Source organism: Bos javanicus, chromosome 13, assembly GCF_032452875.1.
Source record: "Bos javanicus breed banteng chromosome 13, ARS-OSU_banteng_1.0, whole genome shotgun sequence".
NCBI lineage: Eukaryota > Metazoa > Chordata > Mammalia > Artiodactyla > Bovidae > Bos > Bos javanicus.
This window is the reverse complement of record NC_083880.1, coordinates 74,181,628-74,201,043: the sequence shown is the minus strand read 5'-3', so window position 1 is coordinate 74,201,043 and position 19,416 is coordinate 74,181,628. Positions and strand designations below refer to the sequence as shown.

At 45.4% G+C, this 19,416-nt stretch overlaps 1 pseudogene; it reads left to right on the top strand.

Moving 5' to 3' along the window:
• The first annotated feature begins 11,113 nt into the window (after positions 1-11,113).
• Positions 11,114-16,436, top strand: LOC133258797 (autophagy-related protein 13-like; annotated as a pseudogene).
• Positions 16,437-19,416: the final 2,980 nt, after the last annotated feature.

Sequence of the window (19,416 nt, the reverse complement as noted above, 5' to 3'; positions counted from 1 at the left end):
TATATATATATATCAATACCAGGTCCTGGTGGTAAGACAGGGGTCAGGTCAGGGTGGGAGGGGAAGGCTGGGGAAAGAGGTGGAGCTCAGGAAAGCACACACCATTCACACCTGCACAGTTTCTTTCCTCCTTGTTGCCTCCCAGGAGAAGACGCTGCAGTGTTCTGTGAAACCTGTAACCCTGAGCGTGTCCTTCATGGGTGACCTTGGCAGAAGGTCAGCCCTAGATGCCTCTTTATGATCATCTGAGCCTGATCATATGCTCCCCTTTCTCAGATGGCAACACTGATTCAGCCACCCTCCAGGGCAGGTCTGCAGTGCTCCTGGCAGCCCCCCACCCCCACCCAAGTCTTGAAAAACTCATTTCCTTCTCGTTGGCCATTCAGATCATGGGGACTACGGTTCCACATTTTTCGGAAAATCTTGGATCTGTCGAGATGACCGGTGTCCACGTCTGGAGCTGGAACTCAGCAAGAGGATGTGCGAAGAGTGGTCCCTGAAACTCTGAAGTCCGAGGAGGATCCCTGCAGGACTGGGCTGTGGCTGCTTCTGAAACAGTCTCCTCTCAGTTCTTCTCTCCCCTACCCTCCTCAGCAGAACTTGTCTATTTCCTTTCCTCCATGGGTCTACATGTCTTAATTCTGTCTCATCCAGCTGTCTCTCAGCGCCACGAAAGCCAGCCTTGCCTTTATCCTTAGCACTTAGCGCAGTTCCTGACACCAAGGAGTGCCGGGAGCTGGCGAGAGACATTCTGCTCGTGACAAAGGTCATGAGGAAGGAGGCTCGGCATACACAAAGGCGGGATCGAGCCTCGGGAGTCTCCCCGGATATTCTCGAGCATCTTCCCCCAAAAACCAGAGTCTGCCTACTTTATTGCTTTGTGCTCTCACCTCTGACTTTACTGGGGGCTGTCCCCCACCACCATCTCGCTCTCTCTGTCAAAGAGTTAACTTACAGCTCCAATTAATAAAGTTCCTGGGCAATTAGGAGTGTTTAAATCCAAACCCCTCAGATGGCTCTCTAACTCGCCTGACAAGTTTACCCGGACTCCTACAGCTATGCATACGATTGTTTACAGTCTCCCAGCCTCGAGAGGCACAGGAAGCTTAAGATATTCAAATAGCTTAGAACCTCTCAGAGAGTTAGAAACTCTCAGAATAAACTAGTAAAGGATTTCATTGATGAGCCAATGATTGTTGCCAAGTTTTCACATCCCCTGAATTGTATCCTTGAATATGTATTAATTAATAGTTGGTATGTAGAAAAAATAAGTAGTGGCCTTGGTGTTAGTAACTTTAGACCCTTAAGGTAATAAATTCTTTCCTTTGTTGTAAACCCGTTACACATCCGCCCTATAGGAATGCAATTTTATCTTCGGAAGATGGCGCCAAACCTTAAAATAACTACTCTTAGAGAAAATAAGTCTTTGTTGATAAGTCCTTGTCAAGAGTCATAAAATGTTAATAGGCCTTCTGGCCAGAAGATGATGTAAATCACCTAAACCATTTGTATACGATAAATTTGCAGGAAAGAAACCCTGGTTTTTGATAAGAATCAAAGACTGCTGACTTTGCATCCCCTATTATCCTCTATATGTAACTTAGGGTATAAAAACCCCTGTTGAAAATAAAGTTACGGGCCTTGCTCATCAACGCTTGGTCTCCCCATGTCATTCTTTCCTTTAACTTCCGGCTGAAGTCTCCATCTGGAGCATGGATATCCTCTGCGACCATTTATTTGCCTGGGCTTCTAAGACCCACTCAAGAAGGTGTCTAAGGTGGAGCACCTTCCGCTATTCGAGAGGGCGCCTTCGGCCTCCGTGGTCAGAGCTAACCTGGTGTCACGGGTTATATTGATTTTCCGCGTAAACCAAGCTACTCAGCCTCTTTTCTCCACTGAATTTTCCTACTGAGCTATCCTCATTCTATTACTCTTTATATCTCTAATTACCATTTGAATAGGTTGCCGACGCCGTCTCCCCTTCGAATACCCTGGATCAGCCGGGGCTGGACCCCGGCAAAGGAGACAGTTCATAATTCTTTGAGGAAGGAAGGAATGCTGGATGGAGAACATTCCTCATGCCCACAGTGACTACAGAGCCTGCCATTTGATGACAGGACTTTTGTTTTCACCCGCATCCTCACAGCATCCTCACTGTCATCGCCCTCCCCACCATCACTGCCCTTCTTGTGGGTGGTCACGGTGGAATTTCCAGCCTCCAGTTCTCAGCATCAATCACGAGAGAAGGGTTTGGGATAAAGAAGCTCCTTGACTGCACAATGATGTTACAATTTTCTTTTCTGTGGCTTATATTTCAATAAATGCATATTCAAAATTAAACTGACTGGAGTGGAGTCTGTTGTTTGCAACTACAAACCTTAACCAGTAAGGTCCATGGAAATGGTGGTCCTCTCTGCTCTGCTTAGCAGTGGCTACCTCCCTTTTCTCCATCTACAGAGTGTGCCCTACCAGGTATAGGAAGCAAACCCATTACAGCATCATCTACCTTTTCACAGCCACTCTAAGCTACACAAAAACCTGAGACACAGACACCTCAGTATGTAGGCTTTTATTCCTTACTTCTAAGTTCAGTCCAATTTAGGGGCAGGTTGTTCTCCTGGACTCTAAGAAGGAGAATGAATATCAGACTCAGTTGTCCACTTTTCTAAGGAATCGGATTCCCTGAGGTCACATGTGGGGAGGGGGCTTCTTATTTCAGTTAAAGAAAGGGCAACTACCTTTTTTGTGTCACAGGCTCTGTGTTAGCATTTTGCCTGTATTATTCTATTTATCATCCTAAGAATCCTTCAAGGGAGGAAATGGAGGCATGGAGATGGCTCTCAGCTGCTGTATTCATTTGCTCGCACTGCAGGCCCCCGGTCTCCCAAGTAGAGGGACTTTGATGATGTTTTCTTGCTCCTGCCTCTGGGAGGATGTAGGTTGGAGACACTTTTGGAGAACAGAGAGTTATCTGTGTTACTGCAGATGAGGAAAGTGAGGCATGGGGACCACAGAAAGAACAGTAATGAAACAAGAACACAGATGGTGCTTGTGCTGGTGCTGTTACTCACTACTTCCTTGTAGACTTGGGCAAATTTCTCGACATCTCTGAGCTTTCCTTTCTTTATTATAAAATAAGGATAATGGTTGTATTTGTTAGTGTTTTTAGCCAGATATCACTACACACAATCTGGTTTCTAGTTGAAGTCTGCTCTGCTCAACTCAGTCACTCAGACACATCTGACTCTTTGCAACCCCATGGACTGTAGCCCACCAGGCTCCTCTGTCCATGGGATTTTTCAGGCAAGAATACTGGACCGGGGTGGCCATTTCCTTCCCAGAAGTAGCAGTCACTGAAGATAGGGGGATGTCTGGTCATTTTGGTTGTTCCTGTAATTTAGCTTGTTTTGTCTGTGTTCAAACATGATTACCAAATGTCTTATTTTTGTCCTGATATTTCATGGACACAGAATGACCTTGTCTGATATTGAGATTCTGTTTAATGTTAATATTGAGCAGAAGAATATTAGGCCCACTGTGGTGCCAGGGCAGGTCTTGGAACTCAGAGGTTGCTTTTTGCTTTGTCTATCAATCTCATCATGTTGTGATCAGAAGAAAAAGTTACTTTTAAAATTATTTGCACAGGTATTGCCAGAGTAACTTTTACCAATGTCAGATCTGATAGCAATATATAACAAATTTAATTTTTACTCAAATTATTCATTTGTAACAGTGTAATAGGATAATGCCTTGGTGTTAATGAAAGGAGATGGGCTTAAGTAATTCACTATGCTGCTGTGTGCTCTTGGGCACGTCATTTCATCTCCCTGAGACAGTGGCGTGTTGGGGAACTGGTTGTTATTTGCAGAGACCCCCACATGTTTCGAGTCAGGGAAACAACCTAGACTCACTCCTCTTTATTCTTTGTGTCCCTGTTGGGGTTTGGAGAGGGGACTATTGTATTAGGGACAGTGCACTCAGAACCCCTTACCACTTCTCTGCATTTTCAGAATCCCTGGCATATTCAGGTAGTTTATACAATGGGTTGTGCCAGGAGAGTGTCTTGTCCTGACCCAATCCTGCCACTCACATGCTCTGTGTCCTCGGGCAAGTCATCTGCAATTTCCTCACCTGAATAGGGGGACCAGGTTATGTGAGCTTTTTGAAAGACTTACCAGTCATGAGTATGAAGAGTTTACACAGTCATGGTCAATGATGTCCATTTTCCATCAAAGTGTTTTAGTCCAGAAGACTTGTCTACCTACGTTTCCTCACTACCTATTCAAATAGAAATTTGTGTGTGAAATAATAATCATTTCTCTGTTATGAAATCAATCAGAAAGCTGAGTGACAGATGAGCTTCTTTTCTCCAGAGGCAACTGCAGGCAGAGTCGGAAATGAAGGACTTCTGTGACTTGCTCATGGGGCCTAGACAGCTTTTTCCAGGCTGGCACTATATTAGTCAAAACTCAAGGCTCATATTCTTTCCTCCCAGTCAGACTATTATTTTTATCTTCCTATCATGATATAGGATGTTAGAAGAGACTCATAATTATATAAATAAGCCTCATCATCAAATAGACTAACAGGAGTTTTATTATATCCAGTCTCTTCAATGATTATGAACTTGGCATGAGGATGAAATGGGAAATTCATCCCCTTGACAAATATTCACAAATACTTATGTTTTCCCCCCTAAAACTTATATTTCTTGGTGTAGGAAAGCAGCAGAAAAGAAAACTAGTAAGATAATATGCTTTCTAAGAGGGTAATAGACAATTAAGGCCGGAAAATCTCATGCCAGGTGGTGATGAGTGTTTTGTAGAAAGAGAGTGATGGGGATACAGGAGGCTGTAGAAGTTAAAGAAACACTCTGGAATCAGGAGGCCTTGAGCAGAGACTGACAAAAACGAGCCTGGTGTGTTTGTGCAGCAGCCAGGACCGGGGTGGCAGGAGCTGAGTGGTGGGGGGAGCGGGGGGGGGGGGCGGAGTGGAAAGGGGATGAGGCAGAGAGGCCACGGGGGCAGGTCGTGAGAAACCTTGTAGGACTTCTTAAGAATCAGAATTTGACTCTGAGAGAGCTGGGAAATCATGAGGGATTGGTCATGGGAACAATGGGATGAAAGTGTTACTCAGTCGTGTCTGACTCTCTGAGGCCCCATGGACTGTAGCTCACCAGGTTCCTGTCCATGGAATTCTCCAGGCAAGAATACTGGAGTGGATTGCCATTCCCTTCTCCAGGAGATCTTCCCAATCCAGGGATTGGACCTGGGTCTCCCTAGTTGCAGGCAGATTCTTTACCCTCTGAGATCATTAGGGAAGCCCAACAATAGGATAGGACTTCAGTTTTAACAGGGTCCCTGTGGCTGCAGTGTGGAGAGTGACCTCTAGGGAGCAAAAGGCAGAGACAGAGGACCCTGGGCAGGCTGCTGCAGTGGTCCAGGTGAGTCAAGATGAAGTGTGTACCTGTGTTGGTCCTGGGGTTAATCTCAGTTCTCTTGATAACATGAATGATTGCCCTGTTGAAGTACTGTGCATTACTATGTAAGGCATCATCACAAATCATGATGCATTAAATATTTAGACATTTATGACTGATTCAACCTCTAGCCTGAACGGTTTGCCTTGAGTCTACCTTCAGCTAATTTTAAACGGCCCTATAAAAGGTTTCAATGGAAGGTTTTGCCTCAGTGAATAAAAAATAGCCCCATCTTGTGTCAGAAATTTGTAGACCAAGCTGTACAAAATGTTAGAGGAAAATATAAATATCTATATTTGATACATTATATAGATGATATTTTGGCAGCTCATAAGGACAGAGCCTTGTTGCAACAAATTTTGTCTGAGTTGATTGAGGCTTTGGAAAACTGGGGTTTAAAGATAGCTCCAAATAAGATACAAGTAAGTCCTCCTTTTCTCATTTAGGGAGGGTATTAAATATCCATACTGTGAGTCATCCCCTTTTGCAGCTGCGGAGAGATGGTTTACTAACTTTAAATGATTTCCAAAAATTATTAGGAGATATTAATTAGATACGCCCACTTGGACTGCAAGAAGATCCAACCAGTCCATTCTGAAGGAGATCAGCCCTGAGATTTATTTGGAAGGAATGATGCTAAAGCTGAAACTCCAGTACTTTGGCCACCTCATGTGAAGAGTTGACTCATTGGAAAAGACTCTGATGCTGGGAAGGATTGGGGGCAGGAGGAGAAGGGGATGACAGAGGATGAGATGGCTGGATGGCATCACTAACTTATGGACGTGAATCTGAGTGAACTCCGGGAGTTGGTGATGGACAGGGAGTCCTGGTGTGCTGTGATTCATGGGATCGCAAAGAGTCGGACACAACTGAACAACTGAACTGAACTGAACTGAACATTTAAAACTGACTACTGCAGATTTGAAGCCTTTGTTTGATTGCTTAAAAAGCGATCCTAATCCCAGTTCTAAGAAAAAGTTGACTAGTGAGACAGAGTTGGCTCTTGTTAAAGTGGATGAGGCTTTAAATGATCAGTTAATTGGGATTAATATTACCAGAGGATGGGATTTAATTATTCTCACCATAGAACATACACCTACAGGATACTTGTGGCAAAAAGGCCCACTGAAATGGCTCCATCTACCAGTGACCCCTAGAAAAATAGTTTTATCTTATCCCAGCTTGGTGACACAATTAATTATAAAAGGTAAAAAAAAGTGTGAAACTTTTTGGAAAAAAAGTAACAAATATAGTGATTCCATTCAATAAAGATCAACTGCAATTTCTTTTACAAAATAGTGATGATTGGCAAGTTGCCCTGATAGATTTCTGGGGTCAAATTTTCTTTCATTTGTCCTCAAGCCCCCTTTTGCTTTTTTTTTTTTTTTTTTTGAAAACACATCCAGTAATTTTTCCAAAGAAATTTTCTATTCAACCTTTGGAAGGGACAATTTTAGTTTTCACAGATGATTCCTCTAATGGTAAAGCAGTCACAATTATTGATAAAATATCCCATGTTCAGGTAACTGAAGAGACATCTGCCCAGAAGGCTGAGTTACGAGCAGTTATTTGGGTTTTTCAACATTTAAGAGACCACACCTTCAATCTTTTGACTGACTCCCGATATATTGTAGGGTTGTTTCCTCATATAGAGACTGCTAATATTCCAGAAAATAAACTACTATCTTCTCCTTGTTATCTGATTTACAGAAAGAGATTAAACACAGAGATAAAAAATATTTTGTGGGACATATTAGACCCCATTCTGGCTTGCCTGGCCCTTTACATGAAGGAAATGCTTTGGCAGATGCATTAACTAAAGTAATTGCTTTAAACTTACATAAAAAGATTGACAAGGCCAAAAATTCTCACAAAATTCACCATCAAAATGCAGCTGGTTTAAGGTATGAATTTCATATCCCTAAAAGAAACAGCTAGACAAATAGTTAAGTTATGTCCAAATTGCCCAATATTTAATCCATCTCCACCATTAGGAGTAAATCCCTGAGGCCTTAGGCCTAATGCTCTCTGGCAAATGGACGTAACTCATATCCCGGCCTTTGGAAAACTGTCCTTTGTGCATGTTACCGTGGATACCTTTTCTCAGGTTATTATAGCCTCTGCTAGATCAGGGGAAGCAATAAGAAATGTAATTCAGCACTTGTTTCGATGTTTTTCCCAAATAGGACTCCCCGAACAAATAAAAACAGATAATGCCCCGGCTTATACTTCCGCTGCTTTTAAGAGACTTTGTCAACAATTTTCCAAAGTACATTCAACAAGAATACCTTATAATCCCCAAGGTCAAACCAGAGTGGAAAGGGCACACCAGGCTTTAAAAAATCAGATAGCTAAATTAAAATGGAGAAAATTTAAGTATTCCTCTCCACATCATGTTCTACACCATGCTTTGTTTGTAATTAATCATTTAAACATAGACACACAGGGGCAGACTACAATGATGAGACACTGGATTCCTGAAGGGGCTATGACTCAGCCCCTGGTCAAGTGAAAAGACCTCCTTAGCAGAGAGTGAAAAGGGCCAGATGTGTTGCTAACTTGTGAGAGAGGGTATGCTTATGTGTTTCCACAGGACTCCACTTCTCCTGTTCGGACCCCTGAGGTTACTGCAATCCCTGGAGTCCTAGAGTCCAGGACCAATGGGACACTCCTGTCTCTCCATGCCTCCTCCTCCATATGGGGGTAAGGGGCCTCCGCTAGAAGTTTCCTGGAGGAGGGTATGCTTATATTTTTCCTCAGGACACAGATTCTCCGATTTGGATCCCGGACAGACTGATTCATCATGTCACAGTCCCCCAGGCACCTGGTTCCCTCATTACTTCGACCGCAAAAAAGGAAGGGGACTCCTCTACCTCTACCTCCCCTGCTGACACGGAGAGTCCAACAGTACCCAAGACAACTGGCATAGGAAATCCCAGATGAGCAACAAATAGATCCACCCATAACGTTTGCTCCTTTGTAGTGTTGCAATGTCCACCCTATCTTATGGTGCCTGTGACTGTAACCACTTATTGGAATGATAACTATGGTCTTGCTGTGTTGCAACAAGTACAAGATTTGATGCGGTCGCGACGGTTTGTGGGCTTTCTTTTCTTGAGAATATCAGCTTTAATAACTGCAATTACCTCTGTCACTGTGGCGGCAATATCATTGACTCAACAAGTGCATACTGCTCAATATGTTGATACTATGTCTAAAAATGTCTCTTTATCATTAGCAATACAGGAAGTTATAGATAGGAAACTAGAAATGGAGGTAGATGCCCTGGAGGAGAAGGTAATGCATATTGGGACGGAATTACAGAAATTAAAAGTGAAATTGGCACTGTCTTGTCATGCCGATTACCGGTGATTTGTGTAACACCCCTGAAAGTAAACGAGACAGATTATAACTGGGAGAGAATTAAAAACCACATTTCGGGAGTATGGAATAGCTCCAGCGTTAGTTTAGATTTAGGAAAACTTTACAATCAGATAAAGACCATGGAATATTCCTGATTGGATTTTATTGCCGCAGGAGCAGCAAATGATGTTTTTCATACATTTTCGCACTTTATTTCAGGAAAAAAATTCTGTCTACTATTTTTAGCTATGCTGCTTTGGCTGCTCTGGTTCTGCTTCTCATAATTGTTCTTCCTTGTATTGGTAGAACTCTTGGACAGAGCACTCAGAAGCTCGCGACTGAATTACATCTGGCTGTCTTAAAACATAAAAATGGGGGAGATGCCAGGAGCCAGCATGGGAGATCCCTCCCATGACAAGGCCATGCGGAGGAGATCTGACAGGCAAGGAAGATCAGGACTTGAGGGACTCCATGGACCTGCTCAAGCATCTACCCCGAAACCAATCTGTCTGTCTACTGTTTACTATATTGTACTTTTCACCAACTCTTCTGACATTAACAGGGGGCTATGCCTGACCACCTTTCTCTGAAGAAAATCAACTTAGGGCTCTAATTAATAAGTCTCCTGGGCTTGAAAGGAGTATTTCCATTCTAACCCCTCTGTTAGCATTCTAGCCTGCTTGGCAGGTTTATCCATATTCTTGCAACTAACACACATGATTGTTCACAACATCCCAACCATAACCTTTGAGTGGTAAAAAAGTTTTATTAAAATAATACTGCATTGTTGAGCCAAAGTTTGCTACCAAGTTTCCTTATCCCTTACCCAATGTGCGCCTAGGAGTGCATTAGTTAATATAGTTAGAATGTAAGAAAAACAAGCAGTAGCCTTGGCATTAGCAACATAAGACCCTTGAGTTAATAAGTTCTTTCTTTGTTGTAACCCACTGCACCTTTGCTCCATAAGAATGTAACTTTGTTTTCTGAGGGGGACACAGATTAGAAAAATAAAGAAAAAACACTTTAAGGGAAAAAACAAGTTTTCTGGTTGACCAGCCTTTATCAGGAAAGAGTCATAAAATGTTAGCAGACCACAGGGCCAGAAGATAATGTACATAACATAAGACCCTTGTAAATGGAAAGGTATGCAGAAAATGTCCTGGTTTCGATAAAGGTAAAACTGATGGAATGTTGAGCTGGCTCTGTATGACCCTGCATCTTCCATTTCTGGAAATGTGTAACTCAGGGTATAAAAGCTCCTTTTGGAAATAAAGCTGCAGATCTTGTTCCACCTATGCTTGGTCTCCCCATGTCATTCTCTCTCTCTCTCTCTCTCTCTCTCTCTCTCTCTCTCTCTCTCTCTTTTCAGGCTGATCCCCTGGAGCACAGAGGCTCTCTGAGTTCACTTTTTTGCCCGGGCTTCTAAGACCCTCTCCAGAAGGCACTCTGCATCTTCGCCCCATCAACAGGGCGCCTGAGGCCTCCGTGAACAGAGCAAATCCCGTGTCAGGGGCTTTATTGGTTTTCTGTGTAAACCAAGGAATATCAGCCTCTTTCTCTCTCCTTTTACTTTCATCTCTCTCGCCGACGCCATTCATTCTGAGGGTATCCCTGGATCCTGCTTGGGCTGGACCCCGGCACTGCATTCTTGCTCTGCCTGCAAGTTGCCTCTGGAAGGAAGACACTAAGCTGTCACTCAACTCTCTGATTAACTTCATAACAGAGAAATGATTGTTATTTGGCACTTGTTTCTTTTGGGGGAGGTGGTACGGTTTAGTCTTTCAAACTAAAACATTTTGGCAGAAAATGGACATCATGGACCATGACTGTGTAAACTCTATATTCATGACTGGCAATCCTGTCAATGGACAAGGAAATGGCAGCCCACTCCTTGCCTGGGAATCCCATGGACAGAGGAGCTTGACAGGCTATGGTCCATAGGGTTGCAAAGAGTCAGACACAACTTAGGGACTGAATACAATGCCTTTCAAAAAACTAATGTAATCTGTTCCCCACCATTCAGCTGAGGAAACTGCAGATAATTTGCCCCAGGACGCATAGAATGTAGGTGGTAGCACCAGAACTAGACAATATCCTGTCATAGCCCATTTAATAAACTACCTGATTCTGCCAGGAATTCTGAAAATGCAGAGAACTGGTAAAGGTTTCTGAGTGCACTGTTCCTAACACAGTAGTCCCCTGTCCCCGAATCTCACCTCAGACCCAAATGATAAAGAAGAGTGAGTCTGGGTTTTTTCCCTGACACCAGACATGGGGGGTCTCTACCAACAGCGACTGATTCCCCCACACCAGCTTGGGGAATTCCCTTCTGACACTAAATCCACAGAGGTGACCCAGATGCCACAGGGTGAGGACTCCCTCCCTGCAGGTGGCCCACACTTCAGGTATTGATCACAAGTTCCAGGGTCTCTCATAAGGGTGACCAACTCACTATAAATTCATAGATTCCATGACCCACCTTCCATGTTCAGCAATTTATTAGAACCATTCACAGAACTCAAGAAAGCCTTTTACCCCGGGACAGCCAAATGGAGAAGAATAGGACAAATGGGGAACCAAGGGTGCAGAGGTTCCAAGGTCTCTCAGGACTCTCCCCACCTCACAATCCCTTTGTGTGTTCAGCTCCCCTGAAGGTCTCAGAATCCAATGTTTTGGGATTTTTAACTGAGGGTTGGAGCTAGGCAAGTTAATTGAATCATTGGCCATTGGTGATTGAACTCAATTTCAGTACCCTCACCTCTGCCCATAGGCAATGGAGGTTGGTAGTTCTAACCCTCTAATCATTTGATGGTGTCTGCTGGGATCCAGTCCCATCCAGACATTGTCTAGGATCCCATCCTTGACTCATATCATGACTTACAGAAAAACAGTAAATCCCAAGAGTTTCAGGAGGCTGAAGCACTAACCAGGATCCAAATAAATAAAGGTGGATCTTGTTATTATACGACACTGAGGTTTAGGAAAAAGATAGTGACCAGGAAAAGAGTCTCAGAAGTGGGGTCTCTGATCTGGCTCGGTGAGGTGGGGTACTTTTGTTTAAAAGCTGAACATGTAATAACATGTCCATTTGTTAGTGTCCCAGAAGAAATTCAGAGAGGGTTGGCTGCACTCATGTCAGCCCTGCTCCCCAGCCCCTTCCACGGACTCCCCTCATCACTCCCACCCCCAGCCTAGAGAGGAAAGGTGAGCATGGACTTACCCTGGGCCTGGTTTCTGGTTTCACCCCCTGGGTTGTCCCCAAGGACTAGAAGCACTGCAAAGAGACAGAGCTGGCTCAACTTTGTGGCCTCGCAGGAAGACATCTGAGGGAAGCTGGGGGTTGATGGAGCTTCTCTAACCTGAGCTGAGGAGTGGATACAGGTGACAAGGAGGCGAGTGGGGAAGCAGAGGAGCTGAGGTCAGGCTCGTACAACGTGTAATCTCCCCACATGGCCAGAACCCCTGCTGCTGCCTCTTGGGGCCAAATGCCCCAGTATCAGCATTTCTGAACTCGACCTCACTTGTGGGTCTTGTGAAAACAGATTGTGATTCCACAGGTGCAAATTTTGCTCACTTTGTCACTGACAGAGCATCCCAGCACCTAGAGCAGTGCATGGCGTGTGATGGATCGTCAGTGAACAGAGAAGAGCAGACCAACGGGCAGGTAAGCGCACAGCTGTGTGTGAACTCAGGTCCTCCTTTGCAGCCTCCTGCAGGACTCTTCACACCTGGGCATCAATGCCCTTCACCCCCACACCTCAACCCCACCTACTTTAGAAGGTGTGACACAGGTAAGGTTTCTGCAACCATTGTGGCAGCATCTCTACTGGACAGACACCAGCTCTTTAGCTGGCAGTGGTCCAGGCAGATGGTGAGTCGTGGGGAAGAGCGTGTCTATCTTGGGCACAGGCTCTGCTTTTCTGGGGAGAGGAGAATAAGAGGAGCAGGACATGCCTCCGCAGTATGACCACCCCCTGCCCCTCACTTTGTTTCACCAGCAGGAGAGCTTGCCTACCTGAGTGTACCATGGGGGACTTTGGAAGATTGCCTGCAACTTCCCCCCAACTCTGGTCTCCCCACCAGTGGCTTTGGGATCAGAGGATTTCATTTTGAGTCCCAGCTCTGCCTTTGCATAACTTTGTGACCTGGGGCCAGAAATTTCTTTTGTCTTCACGTGTTATACGCGATCCTGCGGCTCATATCACAGGGTTGCCTTGAGAGCAATGGAAGCCAGAGACATATATTCCTTCTCTGTAAAGTCAAAGTCTTTTGTAATAATAATAATAATGAGTGCCAGGCTGGGCTCCCTGCTATTGTACAGCAGAAACCAACCATAAAATCTAAGGCAATGATTAAATAAATTAAAAAAATATAAAGTTACTATGAAAAAAAAAAAACATGGTAAGACTCCATTAAAAAAAAAAATGAGTAATTGTGACAGTTAACACTTGACTCCTTTGATCAGAGGGTCAGATAAAGGTAAGGGTGGGAAAAGGGCTGGACCTGGGTGATATCACTCACTGAAGCAAGAGGGCTTTTGGTTACCTCTGAGGAAGAAAGAGATCTATTTGAAAGAGAGACTCTGACTCCACTCTGACACTGGGGGAACTTTCTGACCATAAACTTCCAGAAGATGACACTACAACAATCAATGCTATTTTTTCCTTTCTTTATGACAGTCGACAGAGAATTTAAAGAGCAGTCAGGAGCAGAGGAAACTAAAACTCTGTGTGCTTCTAGACATTTTGCTTTAGTCCCTGGTGTTCAAGGAACTTTAGCAGCGTAATCAACATGGTTCTCAAAAATCACCACAATATTGTAAAGTAATTAGACTCCAATTAAAATAAATAAATTATTTTTTTAAAGTACCCAAACCTGGGGATTGCTTAAAACAGACACCAGCATCCTTGTTCACAAAGAAAGAATCTGTGATTCAGAGAGGTGAAGTGACTGCCCCAAGATCACAGAGCAACATAGTGAGTTACGAAGCCAATCTTTTCTCCTTAATACCAAATCATTTTTTATTAACAGTTATAAATTAATAATTAGGAGAAGACAATGGCACCCCAATCCAGCACTCTTGCCTGGCAAATCCCATGGACGGAGGAGCCTGGTAGGCTGCAGTCCATGGGGTCGTGAACAGTTGGAGACGACTGAGCGGCTTCACTTTCACTTTTCACGTTCATGCATTGGAGAAGGAAACGGCAACCCGCTCCAGTGTTCTTGCCTGGAGAATCCCAGGGACAGGGGAGCCTGGTGGGCTGCCGTCTATGGGGTTGCACAGAGTCGGACATGACAGAAGTGACTTAGCAGCAGCAGCAGCATAAATTAATAATTATTCACAATAACTAAGCAACAGATTTTAACAGTATTACTCTTATCAGATCTGACATTCATTAAAAGGTTACTCTTGTCAAAACCTATACAAAGCATTTAACACAGATAATATCTTTTCAATCCTCACCACAATTTTATGAGATTGATAGAGATAGAGAAAAACAACCTCTGAGTTTTAAGACCTGACCGGGCACCCCAGTGGGCCTTATGCTCTCCTGTTGAACATAAACATTTCACAAAACTTCAACATAAGATAAGGCCTTTCTGTGTCCATGATGCCTGCTAAGTTGCTTCAGTCATGTCCAATTCTTTGTGACCCCAGACTCCTCTGTCCATGGGGATTCTCCAGGCAAGAATACTGGAGTGAGGGGCCATGCCCTCTTCCAGGGAATCTTCCCGAGCCAGGGATGGAACCTACATCTCTTATGTCTCCTGCATTGGCAGATGGGTTCTTTACCACAAGTGCCAGATGGATTAAGACCAAAATAAGCCACTCAGTAATCATGTTTGAGCACAGACAAAAGTAGCTAAATTACACAAAGCACCAGTATGACTGAGCACCTTCCTATCTTGAATGACAACTACTTCCTATCTTAAATGACAGCTACTTAGACCCATTGAGCTCTAACCTCTATCTAGTCTTCCTTTCTGAGAGTTAAGATATCCAGTCAGAGAATAGTCCCACTTCTCACCAACATCCAGAGCAAAGCCAGCTTCCTGAAACCCTCCCCAAAATAACCTAACACAAGCCCACATCTTGTCAGTTCTTCCTAAAATCCTCATAAAGAGAAGTCATGTGGTTTCCCAGGGGGTGTAACGAGTACAATTCGTTCAACTAGCACAGGAGCATTTTGGGTGATCTGTGGTTGGAGACACTGACAGGTATAAGCATTCTCATTTATTACGTAAAGAGAGTGAAACTCAGAGACATTGAGAAGTCTCCCCAAGACTTCAAAGTAGTGAGGACAGAACCAGCTCTCTAAAGGTCTCTTGTTTCTTTTTAAAAAACAAAACAAAACTGCTGTTTGAAGTCTCTAGGCCTCAATTGTCTCATCTGTAATGGGAATTTAAGTTTTCTCGTATAAATGTTGCTCAAGCTCACATCATCCCCAAGGCAGTAACACGAAAACACTATTAAACTGGCCCCATTTGGGCAAGCTGGGACGTCCTTTAAATGGGTACCCAGAGTGAGTGAAGTCCCTCAGTCGTGTCTGACTCTTTGCGACCCCATGGACTGTAGCCTACCACGCTCCTCCGTTCATGGGATTTTCCAAGCAAGAATACTGGCATGGATTGCCATTTCCTTCTCCAGGAAATCTTCCCGACACGGGGATTGAACCCAGGTCTCGTGCATTGTAGGCAGATGCTTTACCGTCTGAGCCACCAAGGAAGTATAGGACTGCAGTATAGGAGGTAATATTTCCATCTCGGCAGGGGGACCCCAACATCTCGTGGCATGGGCACCCTGGATCTGTGGCTGTGCCAGACACTCCTCTGCTGGATGGCACCGCCACACCATCCAGCAGTGAGGACCCTAAAACTGTATCAAACAGCAGCAAAGGACGGGCCTCCCCCAACGATGTCTTGGAGACGATCTTTGGAAAGTGGAGGCTTTTGTCAACAAGCCCATCAACCAGGTGACCCTGACCAGTTTGGACATACCGTTTGCCATGTTTGCTCCCAAGAACCTGGAGGTGGAGGATGCGGATCCCATGGAGAATCTGCCAGATTCCCCAGAGACTACATCTCTCCAGGGCGGCCTGCACTCTGATGGCTCCAGCGAGGGCAGCAGCGGCCATACCCAGGACGACTTCGTCATGATCGACTTTAAACCAGCTTTTTCTAAAGACGACATCCTTCCTTGGGGACCTTCTATCGTGAATTTCAGAACCCGCCTCAGCTGAGCAGCCTCTCCCTCAACATCGGGGCCCAGTCCATGGCTGAGGACCTGGTACGGAAGCCCCTTGGCCGCCATCTCGCCCTCTGGCCTCCTGTCCTCCTTCCATGGCAATTCCTGCTCCGCAGGCCTGGAGAGTTCTTCCCGCTGCTCCCCCACGCCCACACCTCCCATCTTGCGGTCAGTCACAGGACAAGAGGGTTGAACCATTACCTTCCTGTGATCGCACTCGAGATTTGCATTGCTCTCCGCAGTCACTATCTTGAATTTGCTTTCGCTTATTTCCTCCTTTTCTCTGCACTCTCATCCCAGCAGTTCTCACGCTCTCCTGTTGTTTGCCTGATGTCCTCTACTTGCTGATGCCACTCAGCCAGGCTGCCTAAGTAGCTCTTGCCATCAGCTGTCCAGCTTGCCAGGCAGGTGCCAGGGACACAGGGCGGAAGCAGCAGGAGGACCCAGTGGTGGTGTTCTTGCCCTTTGCTCACTCATCCCCGTGCTCCCAAGTTCAGCCAGGTGTCCTGATACTCACTGTAAATGGTACCCAGTGGGGTCTTAAAAAGTTGTCCCATAATCCCTGGCAACCAGGGGGCCTTATAATCCCCTAGAAGAGTGATGCATCCTGGGAAATACTTCCCTGAGCCATGGACCCATGCTCACCATCTACTCCTGCCCCTTCCTCTCTGTCATCTTCATTCATTCGTTCATATTCCCACAGTATCTGATTTCCTTGTGTGTACTAAGTAAGTCAGTCATGTCTGACTCTTTTTGTGACCCCATGTACTGTAGCCTGCCAGGCTCCTCTGTCCATGGGATTCTCCAGGCAAGAACATTGGAGTGGGTTGCCTCACTCTTGCCCAAATGGGGGAAGCAATTCAGAGGGTGAATTGGGACCTCTGATCCTACTGACAAGCCTTCCCTTTTTCCACTAACCTCTCTCCCCCTACTCAGTAATGGGGCATCCTGAGGGCCCCATGGGACATCCTGTCAGCCTCTGCATAAATTGTCAGAACTGGGGAAGAGGGATTCCCCAGACTTTGAGGACTAATATTCTGAAGCTGATAGAGGGGACTCAGCAATATTGCACAAAAATCTAAAAGATATATTTTTTTTTTTTTTGCCACACCACATGGCATGTGGGATCTTAGTTCCCCAACCAAGGGCTGAAACTATGACCCCTGCAATGGAAGCATGGAGTCCTAACCCCTGGACCACCGGGGAAGTCCCCCTAAAAGACCGTTGTGGGAAAGAGGGAAATTACCTTGATTGCCATCTCCAAGTCTGTTAGGGCTGTTTTAGGACAAAAACAGTAGAATGGGTCAGTTGGTTTCCTGAAATTAGAGTCAGGACAGAAAGGACAAGGTGGGTCAGAGGGAAGGGAGGGGTTTTTACTGGTTGAATGCGACAAAGGATTGTTCTCATGATGAATGCTGTCACCTGGCACCTGCTGCCCACGTGACAGTGAACTCCCTATAAGAGGAGGTATCAAAACTGAGGCTGCCTGAGAGTTACCTCCAATGAAATGCTAGCTTTTAATTATTCAGAAGCCTTCCTCAGATCTTCTTCCAGCACCAAGTCCCTCATTATACCAACATCTCCACACCTACATTACTCAACTCTGATGGATCTGTTTCTCAGGGAGGCTAAAGGCAGGTGCTAAAGGCAAGCTAAAGGCAGCCTCACTCCTCTCAGGAGTTAGAATTGGAGGGGGGAGCAGGAAGTTCAAGCTGTGGGGCCAGGGCTCTTGTGTAAACAAGGAGGTTCCCCCACACCCTGTGATGTTTCTGCCATGTAATTTCTCCAAGGATGCCTGAGGCCTTGGGAGGACAGATACCTCATTAGGGGCAGCTTCTGGGTCAAGAGGCCTCCAGCCTGGACCAGATGGAGGATAGCCAGAAGAGAGGAGGACACTGGGAGAGATAGCCAGAGGTAGACAGATAGAAGACAGATAAGCAAGGAAGAAAGAAGATTTTCTGTTGTTAGGGTGGGAGGTAGGCTTTCTATTGCTCCCTGGTCTCAGATGGACAGACTGAGGCAGGAAGAGGGGCAGAGTCAGAAGGCTTTCTAAACTAGAGTCCTCGTTGTACCATCTGTTGTTCATGTGTCCTGAGCAAGTGACTTCACCTCCTGAGGCTCGGCTTTCTCCTTGACAAAATAGGATGAGAATCTCAGATGTTGTAGGATTGACATGAGGCTAAATGAAATCATGCATGTGAAATGTCTCAGGAGAGTTGACCCTCCACTCACAGTGGCTTGTTTAGTGAGTTACTGGCTATTGATGCCCTTCTGTCCTGGGGAAGCTCAGTATTGACAGCTCCTGCCCTTCTCCAGGGAAAGGGTGTCTGTGAAGGACGGCAGCCCCCCGTGTCCTCTCAGCTCATCACCCAGCTCTGTGCCTGCTTGACATTTGGCTGGACTTGCTCCTGGGGCTTCTGGACGCTGAGCCCAGCTCCCTTCTCCTTGACCCTGGAGCGAAGCACAGAGTGTGTGTGTGTGTGTTTGTGTGAGTGAGTGTGTGTGTGTTAGTGCAAAGATGCTTGTCTGTGTCTGGGTAGGTCACTGTGTAATGGTGGCTTGGTGCACCATAGCTCTAACTGGGAGTGACTAGATGAGAATGAGTGAAGACATTGTGGGTCTCACCCCTCCCATGTGGCCTGAATTTTACATCTTACAAAGCAACAGAGTGCATGGGGCACAGACTTGAAGTCAGATTCCTGGGATCAAATGTCTCTACCTGTCTCTACCATGTATGATTTTAAGCAAATTTCTTAACTGCTTGTTGCCTTCAATTTCTTCATCTGCAACATGAAGCAATAGCAACAGCTCTTCACCCCCTGTTTTAAGACTACTGTGAGGATTAGGTAAGTTAATATGCAGCAAAGGCTTAAGGATAATGCCTGTATCTAGAAGGAGCTAGGTGTTAACTGTCACAATTACTCATTATTATTATTGCTATTACTACACAGGGCTTTGACTTCTCAGGGAGAAGGAATATATATGTCTGTTGCCTCCATTGCTTCCACAGCAACCCTCTGATGTGGTCAGCGCTGATCTCACCTCACACGTAAAGACACGGGGCTCTAGGAGATTTACATCCTCAAGTACAAAGTTAGAAAAGCAGAGCCGGGACTCAAACTGAGGTGCTTTGGTCCCAAAACCCCTGGGGAGAGAGCAGGAGGAAGGGGGTGGTTAAGGGGATCTTCCAAGGTCCCCTGAGGTCCACTCTGGCAGACAGCCCTCCTGTGTGTGAAGCCAGGTGAGGGCCAGCAGGTGGCCAGGCTGTGGAGACATGTTCAGCTCCCTTCTTCCCCTTTGCCCCCTCCCCTTACTCCCTTTCCTTCCC